Source organism: Coregonus lavaretus (genome assembly GCF_964263955.1).
Source record: "Coregonus lavaretus genome assembly, chromosome: 1".
Classification (NCBI taxonomy): Eukaryota; Metazoa; Chordata; class Actinopteri; order Salmoniformes; family Salmonidae; genus Coregonus; species Coregonus lavaretus.
In genome coordinates, this window is record NC_139988.1 from 36421945 (window position 1) to 36439471 (window position 17527).

Below are 17527 nucleotides of genomic sequence, written 5' to 3' on the forward strand. Positions count from 1 at the left end.
TATGAAAAACAGTCTGATACCCCTAAAAAATCATATAATGGATTTTTATTTTCATTTTTTGAAATATTTTATTTATTTTTAAATAAAAATGAGTCTTCAGTGTTGCACGCCTTATTTATTTCAGTGCGTCCACAGAAAATGAAAATAATTCGTATATTTTGGAGAGTATGGTAAATTCAGCTAATTATAGCACGACCTGCCATGCTTTGGGCTTGATCCAAAATAACGATCAGCTACAGAAAGTCTTACAGCTTATCATTCATCATCGTCTTCATGCATGTGCTTGAGAATTCATGAAATCTAATAAAGGTAAATAAAGCACAGCTCAGGGATCCATAGAATATAAAGAATAGTCATAATATCCGAAGATTCCTGGTGAAGTCAACCTGGAGTTGGGAGAGTGTGGGGGAGGACGTGGGTGGATGCAGGAACTCACAGGAGACTAGTTAATGGCTATGAGAGAGAGAGAGACGGGGAGAGATGCAGTAGGATTTACTCAGACTTAGAGGTACATTACAGGCTAACCAAACCTAGGTTTACCTAAAGTCTGCATACAAAAGTTAATAACATAGTCATACTATGCTATTTTCTGTTTAATGAAAACAAACCTATATAGTGGACATGATTGAATAGGATAAGAAAACTACAAAACAAATGGCCATTATATGTGTGTGCATGCGTGTGTGCATGCGTCTGCCTGCGTGCCTCACAGATAAATCACTACTGGATTATGTGGTCATTTGGTTACTGTTTGTGGATCACTGATACACGGTTGATCCCAACCTAAGTACAATAGGAACACACAAAGGTTAAAACCAGTTAAATGTAATCTAAAATGTAATCTACGAAATCTCCTAAATTAATTATCATGAGAGGGCCATAAACATTAACGTTTCTATAAAAATATAAACGCAACATGCAACAATTTAAAATGTTTTACTGAGTTACAGTTCACACTTCTCCAGTGTGCCAGTGGCCATCGAAGGTGAGCATTTGCCCACTGTAGTCGGTTACGACACCAAACTGCAGTCAGGTAAAGACCCTGGTGAGGACGACAAGCACGCAGATGAGCTTCCCTGAGACGGTTTCTGACAGCTTGTGCAGAAATTATTTGGTTCTGCAAACCCACAGTTTCATCAGCTGACTGGGTGGCTCGTCTCAGACGATCCTGCAGGTGAAGCCGGATGTGGAGGTCCTGGGCTGGCTGAATAAACAGCATAATCATTACACAGGTACACCTTGTACTGGGGACAATAAAATGCCACTCTAAAATGTGCAGTTTTGTCACACAACACAATGCCACAGATGTCTCAGATTTTGAGGGAGCGTGCAATTGGCATGCTGACTGCAGGAATGTTCACCAGAGCTGTTGCCAGAGAATGCAATGTTAATTTCTCTACCATAATCCACATCCTAATGTTGTTTTAAATAATTTGGCAGTACGTCCTACCGGCCTCACAACTGCAGAACACGTGTAACCTCGCCAGCCCAGGAACTCCACATCTGGCTTTTTCACCTGCAGGTTGTCCGAGACCAGCCTCCCGGACACCTGATGAAAATGTCAGAAACCATCTCAGGGAAGCTCATCTGCGTGCTCGTCGTCCTCACCAAGGTCTTAACCTGACTGCAGTTCGGCGTCATAACTGACTTCAGTGGGCAAATGCTCACCTTCGATGGCAACTGGCATGCTGGAGAAGTGTGCACTTCCGGTTTCAACTGTACCGGGCAGATGGCGTTGTGTGGGCAAGCGGTTTGCTGATGTCAACGGTGTGAACAGAGTGCCCCATGGAGGTGGTAGGGTTAAGGTATGGGCAGGCATAAGCTACAGACAGTGAACACAATAGTATTTTATCGATGGCAATTTGAATGCACAGAGACACCGTAGACAGATCCTGAGGCCCATTGTCGTGCCATTTATCCACCGCCAACACCTCATGTTTCAGCATGATAATTCACAAACCCATGTCGCAAGGATCTGTACACAATTCCTGGAAGCTGAAAATGTCCAAGTTCTTCCATGGCCTGCATACTCACCAGACATGTCACCCATTGAGCATGTTTGGGATGCTCTGGATCGACGTGTACGACAACGTGTTCCAGTTCCCGCTAATATCCAGCAACTTCGCACAGCCATTGAAGAGGAGTGGGACAACATTCCACAGGCCACAATCAACAGCCTGATTAACTCTATGGGAAGGAGATGTGTTGCGCTGCATGAGGCAAATGGTGGTCACACCAGATATTGACTGGTTTTCTGAACCACGCCCCTACCTTGTTTTTAAGGTATCGGTGACCAACAGATGCATATCTGTATTCCCAGTCATGTGAAATCCATAGATTAGGGCCTAATACATTTATTTCAGTTGACTGATGTCCTTATATGAACTGTAACTCAGTCAAATCTTTGAAATTGTTGCATGTTGCATTTATTTTTTTGTTCAGTGTTTAATTAGCCTAGTTAGCCACTTTACTGACTGACTGGGGTTATTGTTATTCATATTTTTGTTGTTATTGCATTTCAGGTGGAGACGGAGTAAGATCACTAGAAAGCAGCATGCTGCCAGACCACCAAAGAACCCTAGAGGTATTACAGTCAATGCATATGAACTGGATATTGAATGTAAATTGGCCATTTATATCAATGACACTAACAAAATGGTTGGATTGTTCAGCAACGTGCATTAAATGCTAACACGGCTTTGGTCGTGAAACGTACATCATGTATTTATTGTTATCTCCCTATCAGGCCACTGCCTGCTCTGACAAGGGCCTGGATGGTGACACACATCTGCTTCAAGCTGCCTGATTGAATACAGGGGCCTTCAGTGGTATCTTCCTTTGATTACAGCAAGAGCCTGGTAGCCATTTAACATGTACTGTATGCAACCACTGAATTTCCTACAAACAGCTACAAACACAAGAACTGACTCTTGTCCCTGGCTGCGTTTAGACAGGATAGCCCAATTCTGATCTTTTTTTCTATTAATCACATCAGATCTTATCATAGATATTTTTCAGAGCTGATCTGATAGGTCAAAAGACCAATTAGTGAAAAAAAAGATCAGACTTGGGCTGTCTGTCTAAACACAGCCTATTCGTCCTATTCTTCAGTCTTGTCTGGGATATGTAATTTAGCTGGCACACCTGTGTGATGTCTTACAGTGCATTTGGAAAGTGTTCAGACCCCTTGACTTTTTTCAAAAAAAATTACGTTACAGCCGTATTCTAAAATGTCTTTAAAAAACAAAAATCCTCATCAATCTACACACAGTACCCCATAATGACAAAGCAAAAACAGGTGATTTATTTTTTTTGCAAATGTATTAAAAATAAAAAACTGAAATACCTTATTTATGTAAGTATTCAGACCCTTTGCTATGAGACTCAAAATTGAGCTCAGGTGTATCCTGTTTCCATTGACCCATCCTTGAGATGTTTCTACAACTTGATTGGAGTTCACCTGTGGTAAATTCAATTGGTTGGACATGATTTGGAAAGGCACACACCTGTCTATATAAGGTCCCACAGTTGACAGTGTATGTCAGAGCAAAAACCAAGCCATTCGAAGGAATTGTGCAGCGACGCTCCCCATCCAACCTGACAGAGCTTGAGAGGATCTGCAGAGAAGAATGGGATAAACTCCACAAATACAGGTGTGCCAAGCTTGTAGCGTCATACCCAAGAAGACTCGAGGCTGTAATCGCTGCCAAGGGTGCTTCAACAAAGAACTGAGTAAAGAGTCTGAATACTTATGTAAATGTGATATTTCAGTTTTTTATGTTTAATAAATGTGCAACAAATAAATACCAGTTTTTGCTTTGTCATTATGGGGTATTGTGTGTAGATTGATGATAAAAAACGATTTGATCAATTTTAGAATAAGGCTGTAAAGTACAACAATTTGGAAAAAGTCAAGGGGTCTGAATACTTTCCGAATGCATTATATATACCTGAATAAATATGTAATCACCCTGGATATGAGACTTTTATTATTTTTGAATCATATGCTCTAAGTGTTGTCCTGATGGAGAAAGTCTGCATGTTCTCAGATGTTTAAGTTACCATAGTAGTTAGTAAAAATGAGTGGAACAACTTGCTAATAAACATTTATTTTTTTGTAACCTATTAAAAAATGAATTTGAAGTTTATACAAACTTTATTGCGTTTGGTGGTCATCCCCCAAATGTGACAATTTAAAGCCTTGATAGTTGTATCCTTCCTCTGGGAACTGTCTGCTGATAGCTGACAACATGGTGGCAGGTTTTTTGATGTGCTGCTCTAGAGTTCCATGGCACAGCAGACTCACCTGGGAATAGGGGGATGGACACTTTAGTTTTTTAAATAAAAGTCTGGGAGACTTTGAGCACATATCAAACTCCTTCCACGGAGGGCCGAGTGTCTGCAGGTTTTTGCTCCTCCCTTGTACTTGATTGAGGAATGAAGGTCACTGATTAGTAAGGAACTCCCCTTACATGGTTGTCTAGGTCTTAATTGAAAGGAGAAACCAAAAACCAGCAGACACTAGGCTCTCCATGGAATGAGTTTGACACCCCTGTTATAGAGGTAGCAGAGCGCATGAGTTTTGGAGTTAGTACAGTAAATCCAATCCAACCAGTGGCTCTGGATAATATGCTATATGTCACCACACAGACAGACAGCCATCGTGAAGGAGGTTTACATAGTGCATAAGGTATTTTACCACCAGCAGAACTTACTTCTCTGTGCAGGTAGTTGGTCTGAAGGCTCTGGAGGTCCTTGGAATATTCTGTCTCTGTAGCACTCTGGATAGAGGTACTGAATGCTCTTAAAAGAGGGAGAGCAAGAGAGTTAACATTTACATTGTTGATTATTAAGGACTGTCGTGGAAATTCTAAATTTGATAATGAGAGGATTGAAATTTAGATTTGAGCTCCTATATCAAAATGCATAATTATAATAATCATAATAAAGGTTATACTTCTATTAACGGGAGTTAATCTAATTTCATTCATAATCATCATAATAACGCTAAACGTTTCAATCAAAGTAGTAAGTAAACAAAATCAACACTTAAAACTACAGACACTTTCAAACCCTTCATTCTGGGTTGTACAATCATTCTTGTAAAACCATGGCTTAAGACCTTCGCTTCATACAGTTACACATACAGTTGAAGTCGGAAGTTTACGTACACCTTAGCCAAATACATTTAAACTCGGTTTTCCAGAATTCCTGACATTTAATCCTAGTAAAAATTCTCTGTTTTAGGTCAGTTAGGATCACCACTTTATTTTAAGAATGTGAAATGTCAGAATAAAAGTAGAGAGAATGATTTATTTCAGCTTTTATTTATTTCATCACATTCCCAGTGGGTCAGAAGTTTACATACACTCAATTAGTATTTGGTAGCATTACCTTTAAATTGTTTAACTTGGCTCAAATGTTTCCGGTAGCCTTCCATAAGCTTCCCACAATAAGTTTGGTGAATTTTGGCACATTCCTCCTGACAGAGCTGTTGTAACTGAGTCAGGTTTGTAGGCCTCCTTGCTCGCACACGTTTTTCAGTTCTGCCAAATAAATGTTCTATAGGATTGAGGTCAGGGCTTTGTGATGGCCACTCCAATACCTTGACTTTGTTCTCCGTAAGCCATTTTGCCACAACTTTGAAAGTATGCTTGGGGTCATTGTCCATTTGGAAGACCTATTTGTGACCAAGCTTTAACTTCCTGACTGATGTCTTGAGATGTTGCTTCAATACATCCACATAATTTTCCTTCCTCATGATGCCATCTATTTTGTGAAGTGCACCAGTCCCTCCTGCAGCAAAGCACCCCCAAAGCATTATGCTGCCACCCCCGTGCTTCACGGTTGGGATGGTGTTCTTCGGCTTGCAAGCACCCCCCTTTTTCCTCCAAACATAACGATGGTATTATGGCCAAACAGTTCTATTTTTGTTTCATCAGACCAGTGGACATTTCTCCAAAAATTATGATCTATGTCCCCATGTGCAGTTTCAAACCGTAGTCTGGCTTTTTTATGGCGGTTTTGGAGCAGTGGCTTCTTCCTTGCTGAGCGGCCTTTCAGGTTATGTCGATATAGGACTCGTTTTACTGTGGATATAGATACTTTGTACCTGTTTCCTCCAGAATCTTCACCAGGTCCTTTGATGTTGTTCTGGGATTGATTTGCATTTTTCCTACCAAAGTACGTTCATCTCTAGGAGACAGAACGCGTCTCCTTCCTGAGCGGTATGACGGCTGCGTGGTCCCATGGTGTTTATACTTGCGTACTATTGTTTGTACAGATGAACGTGGTACCTTCAGGCATTTGGAAATTGCTCCCAAGGATGAACCAGACTTGTGGAGGTCTACAACTTTTTTTCTGAGGTCTTGGCTGATTTATTTTGATTTTCCCATGATGTCAAGCAAAGAGGCACTGAGTTTGAAGGTAGGCCTTGAAATACATCCACAGGTACACCTCCAATTGACTCAAATTATGTCAATTAGCCTATCAGAAGCTTCTAAAGCCATGACATAATTTTCTGGAATTGTCCAAGCTGTTTAAAGGCACAGTCAACTTAGTGTATGAAAACTTTTGACCCTCTGGAATTGTGATACAGTGAATTATAAGTGAAATAATCTGTCTTTAAGCAATTGTTGGAAAAATTACTTGTATCATGCACAAAGTAGATGTCCTAACCGACTTCCAAAACTATAGTTTGTTAAGAAGAAATGTGTGGAGTGGTTAAAAACAAGTTTTAATGACTCCAACCTAAGTGTTTGTAAACTTCTGACTTCAACTGTATGCTTCATTACACAATTTCATTTATGGATTCTGGCAATGACATTTCAGCTGGAGCTTTTGTCGCGATTGGCATGTTAATGACAGATCAGTATCTCAGTGCATTTCTAGTCTAAAATACTATACATTTCGCAGTGTGCAGACCTTCACAATCAACCTTGATACCCCAAATAAATATTTCGGATAAGCCTAAATTAATTACTGGCACGGTTGACCACCCCCCTCCCTCCCGGCACTCATTCTTCTGGCGTTTCAGTTTGTCCTCCCAATGGCACATGTTCAAAGTTGATGGGCCTTGATAATGTCAATTTTTCTCTCACCTGTCCTTTACAGTTCATTATGTCTTGTCCATTTTCCTACCAGTACACCAGCAACATGAGAGAAGTTTGGAGGGGATCTCTCTCCATGCTCACGCCACGTGGACTCATGTCACACTCCTGAGAGAAAATGCTTGAAAGAAAAGGCAGTTGATAGTGTCGACTGGATGCTGTGTACAGGTTGCTGGCTTGGACTCAGGTCTCACAGTAGAAGTGGTGAAGGACAGGGCCATAGTGAATGTCATTTTCGCCATTACTTCAGCCGGTTAGAGGGGGTGAGGTTCACACTGTTCTCGGCCGAATGATCCCTTCCATGCATCTAGATACCATCTGTGGTCACCTTCGCCATTACCCCGAGAAAGGACAGACCAGAAAAACAATTTAGTTTAGAACATTTCTGATTCAGGAAATCCAGACAAATTATTTACTGTATATGACAAATCACAAACTATTCACTGTATGACAAATTATTACTATTACCAAAGAGAATAATAACACACAGTTGAAACATTTCCCCCCCCCCAAATTGGCTTATACTCCCCTATCATCTTGTCGATCTCACCGCAGAGTTACAGGGTCAGGGAGTCAGAGGGCTAATCCTTAGGGAGAAATCCCGACCATCCAGCAGACCCAATCTGGTGAGATTTGTTATTGAAGCAAGACAAAAACTAAGAAAAGAAAAGAAAACAACAACAGCAACACACATATCACTTGAGGTAGGGAAAACTTCAATCCATTTGGAGTAACTGTCAACCATTACCAACATATATTTCTTCCTTTATAGGCAGGCATGTCAACAAAATCAATTTGCATATTTACCAAAGGGTCATGTATCCCCAAAAAAACAACAACACTGCCTGTTAAATCAAAATAACAAATACAATTTGAATTACAAACCTTGATGACTCCATCTTAACTTAATTGTATCCCATAAGGTCATGTTAAAATAGACTAGAGACAGGTGTCCCTCATTCAGGGGCAGCGCTCTCTCGCTGTCCTTCTCGTGGTCCGAATCACATATAGGACTATTGATAAATGTCACGCCCTGATCGAGAGAACTCTCGTTGGTTGGGTCAGGGTGTGAGTTTTCTGTTGAGATCTATGTTAGTGTATTTCTATGTAGTAGATCTAGGTTGTATTTCTATGTTTGGCCGGGTGTGATTCCCAATCAGAGACAGCTATCGCTCGTTGTCTCTGATTGGGGATCATACTTAGGTAGCCTGGTTGCCTACCTTAGTTGTGGGATCTTGTTCCGTTTAGGCTTGTATGTGTTTAGCCTGTGGACTTCACGTTACGTTGTTTCTTGTTTTGTTTTATATTTATTGAGTTAATAAACATGTATGCTTTTCACACTGCACCTTGGTCTGACCCGTCTCTCAACAATCGTGACAATAAATTATAAACTTCTTCTAATTATTAGTGTTTACATAGCCCATTTACATTACATTTTACATTTACATTTTAGTCATTTAGCAGACGCTCTTATCCAGAGCGACTTACAGTTAGTGAATACCTTTTTTTTTTTTTTTTTTTTTTTTAAATACTGGCTCCCCGTGGGAATCGAACCCACAACCCTGGCGTTGCAAACGCCATGCTCTATCAACTGAGCTACATCCCTGCCGGCCATTCCCTCCCCTACCCTGGACGACGCTGGGCCAATTGTGCGCCGCCCATGAGTCTCCCGGTCGCGGCCGGCAGCGACAGAGCCTGGATTCGAACCAGGATCTCTAGTGGCACAGTTAGCACTGCGATGCAGTGCCTTAGACCACTGCGCCTCTCACCCAATGTCTCTAGTCTTTCTAAAGTAAACAATCGAAGAGCCCCTCTCCTTTAATCTTATCATTATGACCTGTTGCATTGACATATGTTCCTCTGACATCAGCTAGCCAAAATATGAAACCTATTGTTTAATAAATCTGCTAGGACCTTCAAAAAGTTGGTGCTGGCTTATCAGCTCAATATTCGGTGCTAAAAACATTTACTTGGATCTACTTCAATTCTGGACACAGTTCCACGTAATGGAAACAGATTATTGTTTTCGATGACATTACCTTCTTACTTAAATCACTGGTGCTACCCAAACTATAGAATTGAGTAATAATAATTGGAACTTGTCATAAATGTGTCATTTCAATTATTCATACCTCTGTCCCAGATTTCCCAACTGTGTCCCTTACAGCCCCTTGTCAAAAATGTATCTTATTCAATTATTCATACCTCTGTCCCAAATTTTAATCAATCAGCTTATTATCCAAATTTCTATCAGCTTAACACATCCTTTCCACACTCACACAACTTTCACATCCACATTCACTTACACACTCAATAATCTCCCTTATTACTCCATGTGCATCTTCAATGATTCCCCTGTCGTTACTTCCTATGCACCATATGATCTTTCTATACATATAGAATAGCACCTCATATTCGGAAATAATACTCTCTTCTTTCATATCTCCATACAGAATCCCTATATAACGTTATAAAGCTTTAGTTATTCATGTCCACACCACCAGCAACAATCACAGCGCAGCAACCCAAGAGGTACACATATCATGTTCTCAAGGAAATCTCAGTGTCTGGGGGCATCAATGAACATTGTTACAGCCCTTACCCATCTCAGCTGTTACCCTGTCAAACTTTTGAATGGCTTGTCCTGTCAGTGCTCACTACCTGTAGGTCGATGGGCGGTGGTGGACACCATATGTATCTTCAATGGTTCCCAGTGGTTCTCGACCACGTAGACACTTCTCTTATAAATGCCTACAGACAACTGTCAGCGGGTCCTCTCTGCCCTCATTCTAACCTTCTCTAGGACTAGCCAGTGGTTTTCAGACCACGTAGACACTTCTTATAAATGCCTACAGACAATTGTCAGTGCGGCCTCCTGCCCTCACTCTAGCCTTCTCCTAAGACTAGCTTGCCGCTACTTCCTATACGTATATAATAACCGTAGATAACGTCATAGATCGAAAAACTCAGCTAACAGAACAGGTTGGGGTATCCATTCAGACACGCACCTCTTTCACACTCTCATTCACTTTGTGCTCTTACTTGACTTAGGACTAGTGGTACCCTCCTCCATTTTTATGTTTAGTTTTATTGTTCTATTATTTTATTTTATTCATTTAAATTGACTTACTGAAATCAGTTGCCGTGTCCGTCAATTGTTCGCGGATGATGTGTTTCCTCCTGGGCAGCTCACGATAAGGGTCTGGTCTGGGCGGGTCTCATCCTCTTTTGGTCAGACGGGAATATCCCTCACGCATAAAATGCTGCACCGGTTTTCCTCGCAGACCCCCACTGGACAGCTCCGCAGGCAGAATCAATCATCCTGTTCGTTGACACCAAATTGTGGTGGAAATTCTACACAGGGACACTCAAAGTCAATCTTAAATTAATCATTATTTATTATCAGCGCGCTGGAGAGGTTCCAACCAACTCAATGCACTAAGTACACATGTCGATCAGGAGCTCTCTTCTTTGGGGCAGTCCCGTTATCCCTTAAATACTGGTTACAGACACGTTACATAGGCATAGTTCATAGGGTTGGTTCAGATATGTGTCTGGCACCGTCTCCTATCAAAACTTAAAGAACATATTCTGGGTGTTCCGCCAGATGGTCCTAAGGAGGAGGTCATGTTGCCCCCACCTCATATATTTACCAAGCACAGGCAGGAACCAAGGATTATTTATGAAACTAAGACAAGATGAACATTTTCAAGGCTGTCTTTTCACAAAATAAACATTTCCATCACAGGACTAAGGGTACGTTCCAATCAGACAAATGGATGCATTAAAGATGTAGAAACTCAATGGTTTTCAATGGGAGGAGTGTGTTGGGGGGTGGGGTGGGGTGGGGGGCTAGGACATGCATTTTGGTTTGAAGGTAGCATTACTCTGTGGTTCAAGTTGTATCTTAATGTCTGTCACTTCGCTCTCACTCCTTCTGACCCATAAGATCTCACCCCTGACCTCCCATTGGCCCATCTCATCTGTCTCTTTGACAGGGAGTTACTCCAGGAGTAGACAGGTTTATGGTGCATAGGGATTCTCCACTCATCATATGAGTGGAGTATTAGCTATATACATTTTAAAAATATGCATGACTTACTGACGGACATGGAATGCTCCATGTTCCTGCTGGTAGCAGGCCTCAACCTGGATGCAGGGGAATTTTTGTTCCAGCACTTCACTAACACCTCTTTCAACTAATTGTGGCCTAAATTGAACAAAAACGTGCACACAGTTCAGTCCCCATGGGACAGAAATCACCCACATCTGTATTATTGAATGACCTCCCCAAATGACAAGCTTAGCTACAATTCTACATGATAGAGAATAACATGTGTGGATCTATTTCTATCTAACCTTGTGAATAAACTCCAAGAACAAGTTGATTTTCCTGGTGGCTGGGAAGTTCCCAAGTTCTTTCCATCTGTCTCGGTATTAGGGATGTGCTTCAACCTGAGGAAAAGAGCTGAGAGGGGGAAGAAATTAACTTCACTGCTCAAGTTGCTGAGAACCACAACTACCTTTAATGTGCAATCATTTTGTAAACAGTTTTACATATCAAAAGCTTGATTAAGCTGTCACCAGCTTACCTTTAGCTAGCTAGTCTATTTCCAGTGAAATTGAGAGGGCAATTTTTTTTGCCAACTTTTTCAGTCACCAATGAATCAATAAACAGGCAGTGGAATAAACTGCACAAAAATATAAACGCAACATTTAAAGTGTTGGTCCCATGTTTCATGAGCTGAAATAAAAGATCCCAGACATTTTCCATATGCACAAAAAGCTTATTTCTCTCAAATGTTGTGCACAAATTAGTTTACATGCCTGTTAGTGAGCATTTCTCCTTTCCAAGATAATCCATCCACCTGACAGGTGTGGCATATCAAGAAGCTGAATAAACAGCATGATCATTACACAGGTGCACCTTGTGCTGGGGACAATAAAAGGGCACTCTAAAATGTGCAGTTTTGTCACACAACACAATTGCACAGATTTCTCAAGTTTTGAGCGAGAGTGCAATTGGCATGCTGACTGCAGGAATGTCCAACAATGCTGTTGCCAGAGAATTTAAAGTTAATTTCTCTACCATAAGCCGCCTCCAACTTTGTTTTGGAAATTTTGGCAGTACGTCCAACCGTTCTCACAATCGCAGACAACGTGTAACCACGCCAGTCCAGGACCTCCACATCTGGCTTCTTAACCTGCGGGATTGTCTGAGACCAGCCACCCAGACAGCTGATGAAAATTAGGAGTATTTCTGTGTGTAATAAAGCCTTTTTGTGGGGAAAAACTCATTCTGATTGGCTGGGCCTGGCTCCCCAGTGGGTGGTCCTGGCTCCCAAGTGGGTGGACCTATGCCTTCCCAGGCTCACCCATGGCTGCGCCCCTGCCCAGTCATGTGAAATCCATAGATTAGGACCCAATTAATTTATTTTAATTGACTGATTACCTTACATGAACTGTAACTCAGTAAAATCGATGAAATTCTTATTATGATTATATTTTTGTTTGGTATAATTTGACAAAAAGTGTTCAAAAGTCAGTAACAACTCTTTAAAGTATATTTAGCAAATATATCGTTTTTATTTTCTGGAAACCTAGCTAACATTAGCTACACTGCAGGGATGATGGGAGTAGCTAGCTTGATAGATTTCCCACAGCAGTTTCAATTTAGCTAGATAGCTAGCTAAGTAATGGCATTTATATTGATTTTACCAATCACATGGTTAACTAGCAAATATATTTGTTTTCTCCTCGCATCTAAAGGTGCCTGATAAATCTAGCCAGTTGATAGTAAAGCTAGGATGAATGTTAGAGGCCAGCTAGCTAACGCAATAGTGCCTGTCAATGCAATGGCTGGTCTGGAGTTCATCTGAAATGTACCATTATATTTCACATGATAAGCAAACTACTGTCATGCTTTCTCACAAATAAATAGATGTGCAGAGATAACAGAGACGATTACCTTCAAGTAGATCATTTTGGTTTTATTTACCTCATCCACTTGTTCATGTTGGTAGCTACTTCCTGAGATTTGATTGATAGAACAATACAGGCAATGGTTAGGTGGCTGTGGTTTTGGCAGATGGAACTGATTGGTCAGGAGTAAAAGGTCCTGTCCCCAGAGCTGCTCAAATCGGACGTACATATCTCTCTCTACAAACTTACAAAACGTTCTACAAGTTTACGAATCTCTTGGTAACGTGACAACAGTGACAGAACTCAGAGCGCATGCAGATTCAAAATCTGCAAGTGTATTTTTGATTCACAGCGGAATATTCATACTCGTAAATGGACTTGTAACAATTCTGAAAATAAATTATCCTTGCAAATCTTATTGAATGTATTCAAATGTTTGCAACCTTTGTTAAATCTTTCACATATCATGATACGAGCTTGCAAAATTAAATGACACATTTGCGAAACGTACTTGCAACCACAAATCTCAGTGTGCGAACACGAAATTCAAAATACAAACTCACATAGTTCTGTCATTATTATAATACCGTACTCCTGCTGTGCTATGATGTAAGGATTACAGGCATGTGCTTTGTCAGGGGCTGTGAGGTAGGGTTCAGCCAGGAGTTGATGGATAGTCGGAAGAGCGAATGAAGTGGTGTCAGATTTCACATCCTACGTCACACAGACAGAGAATATATACGCCTGTGTTCGTAAGAACCAGGGCTACCGCTCAATGCATTTTGATATACGATGTCTACAGATCGATCTACAGTATAAGCAAAAATGTCGGTCGGAACCGGTACCAGAACCACTCAGGTCCCCTAAACAGGGAACATTACATCTTTAAGTTTCTGTCTGCTATGGTGACCACACACCTACAACCATATGTCAACCTCTGGCTGTCTACATCTTGCCGAAGCTTGATCTTCAGGATCAGTCCAGCCAATGTCTGTGATGGAGTGAGAGATACATTAAAAACCAGTACTACAGCTCTCAGATCAGTGCTAGCCATCAGCAGAGACAGGGGTTTTAATCAATAACAAAAAAAATGTTTTACAATACAACCTGTGGTGTTCAAATACTCTCTTTTAGTGTGAGAGAATGATAGGAATTTGCTGGATTTGCCCCAGGCAATGACGTCCATACATTTAACTAATTGCATTTATAGCACATAATCCACCATTAGGTAAGTGTCTAAAGATGTATGACCTTAATTTGATCACCCTGTTGCAGGAGAACTTTCCTGCAATGCAGGACATTTAAAACTTGTAGTGTATTTGAGGTTTAAAAAGGCTTCTGAATTTCGTAATTTTCATTTCAATCTTGATTTTACCTTATGAAAAATGGATCAACCTCTACAAAAATGACCATTAATTATAATACACATAATAATTCACATTTCCTGTTGCTGTTGGATTATTTTCTTGATGTAGCAAACTGGCTTAACATTAAACATTTTGTCATTTAGCAGACACTCTTATCCAGAGTGACTCACAGTTAGTGCATTCATCTTAAGATAGCTAGGTGGGACAACCACATCACAGTCATAGTAAGTCAAATTTGATGAGTATTTCTGTCTGTAATAAAGCTCTTTTGTGGGGAAAAACTCATTCTGATTGGCTGGGCTTGGCTCCCCAGTGGGTGAGGCTGGCTGCCAAGTGGGTAGGTCTATGCCCTCCAAGTCCCACCCATGGCTGCACCCCTGCCCAGTCATGTCAAATCTATAGATTAGGGCCTAATGAATTTATTTCAATTGACTGATTTCCTTATATGAACTGTAACTCAATAAAATCTTTGAAATTGTTGCATGTTGCATTTCTATTTTTGTTCAATATAATTGTGCTGTGCCCACAGACATAATCATTATTCCATGCATCTCGAGCAGGCGTTGAATAATATGCTTTTCATAACAATGTCAGTGTTACTGTTCCACTGTGCAACCGTGTAGCACCGATAAATATATGGTACATTATCAGATTCACAGTCATTGAATTCTAGAGGTATGAAGTAAACATGCATGCACACTGTCTCTCTCTCTCTCTCTCTCACACACACACACACACACACACACACACACACACACACACACACACACACACACACACACACACACACACACACACACACACACACACACACAGATACAAAGGCAGAGTTCATAAGTGCACTGTAGGTGGATTCTGAGGCATTGTGTGTGTTTCAGGTGAAACAAATGGAATTCATTATTAACTTGCATTCTGATTCACATAAAATAGTACAGGTATCAGGAAACACAACTATAGGTGTTCTCGTGACTTTTTAAAAATCATTTTTTTATGCACGCATGACCTCCAATGTTGAATCTAAATGTGTTCATTCTGGAAATAGCAAAGCATTTCCTAAAATAGAAATTGTACATGATACATGATTATCTCTCTGGGAAAGGGAAGAGAATGAGGGGAAACAACATAGCATCCGCTAGGTGAAAAGAAAAGACATCTGCTTGAATAAGCAGATATAAAAGAACATCTCCAACACTAACAAACGTTTTTCATAATCCTCATGTATTTTAATTAAGACATGATGACGCTGTTCTTTTTTTGTGCTATTTTTAAATTGTAACACTGATTGGAAATTTTTTTTTATATACACATCATCACATGATACACGAACATGATACACAGCATTCATTGTAGCAAATCATTTGGATGGATAATCTCCTCCCAAGAAGACATTTATGGCCCATGCAAAAGAGAAGCTCCTTGCAAATTATGTCATTACTCCTGAGCGATAGCTCCCAGTCCTGTTGTTAGCTCTAGAAAAACAAGTAGGCGCATAAAATAGCCCGTAACTCAAGATAAAAATCTATAATAATATTCTCTTTGCCAATGCTTAGGCTATAATTGCTGCAAAAGCCTATCACCTGCTAGGCTCCTTTTTCTGAGCTGTTTTGTTTGCTGCTGTTCAGCAAAATCACTTAACTCCTCTATGATTTTCTTTATGGGGTGGCCTATGGGGGACGAAGAACCAGAAAATGTACTTGATCTGTGATTCATTGTATTGAATAACTGTTTCAACTGTTAATTTGTATCTGCACTAATTTATTCAAATAAATCCATTTGAAGTGTTCAATGTTGATCCATATTCAAGATATATAAAATGTACCCCTCCAAGGAAAAGATTTTCATCTCCAAGGAATTTTTTAAAAAGTTGAAGCTGATTTACTGCATTTCAATACAATTTAAAAGCTCTAAAATGCTATTTGGAGAACAGCAAAAACAAGCAAAAATGACTCCAGACATTATCACCGTGGCTGCTGTAGCTTAATTCACCTCAGTCAATAAGGGAAATACATAACATTCTAGAACATGCCATAGCCTACAGCAGTTAGCTATTAGTAAGCACAGCACTGAGTCTAAGGGCCCAAGGGCCCGGGGCTGGGTTTCTACTAAGCTAACATATGGAATTGTTTTAAGATGGTCTTACCAAGGATCATTTAGCTATTTGATTTTGAATTTTTCGACCCCTGTAGATATAAAAATATATATATATATATACACTGCTCAAAAAAATAAAGGGAACACTTCAACAACACATCCTAGATCTGAATGAATGAAATAATCTTATTAAATACTTTTTTCTTTACATAGTTGAATGTGCTGACCACAAAATCACACAAAAATTATCAATGGAAACAAATGTATCAACCCATGGAGGTCTGGATTTGGAGTCACCCTCAAAATTAAAGTGGAAAACCACACTACAGGCTGATCCAACTTTAATGTAATGTCCTTAAAACAAGTCAAAATGAAGCTCAGTAGTGTGTGTGGCCTCCACGTGCCTGTATGACCTCCCTACAACGCCTGGGCATGCTCCTGATGAGGTGACATGATGTCCCAGATGTGCTCAATTTGATTCAGGTCTGGGGAACGGGCGGGCCAGTCCATAGCATCAATGCCTTCCTCTTGCAGGAACTGCTGACACACTCCAGCCACATGAGGTCTAGCATTGTCTTGCATTAGGAGGAAGCCAGGGCCAACCGCACCAGCATATGGTCTCACAAGGGGTCTGAGGATCTCATCTCGGTACCTAATGGCAGTCAGGCTACCTCTGTGAACAAAACATCAGCCAGGAAGCATAGGAACTGAGAAGTGGTCTGTGGTCACCACCTGCAGAACCACTTCTGTCACGGTTTCGGCCGAGGCTGCCTCTCTCCCTTGTTCGGGCAGGCTTCGGCGTTCGTTGTCTCCGGAATACTAGCTGCCACCGTTGTATGTTTCATGTTCGTTTGCTTTTGTCTGTTTTGTTGTGACACCTGTTCTCGTTTAGCCTAATTAGTGTCCTATAAGTTTCTCGTTGTGTTTGTCAAGTGTTGTGTGTTATTGATTTTGGTCTGTCGTGTGTTGGGCTTATTTTCGCCCTTTCGCTCGGTTGAGCTTTCCTCCACTGCGTTGGAGCGTTACGCACCTGTTAGT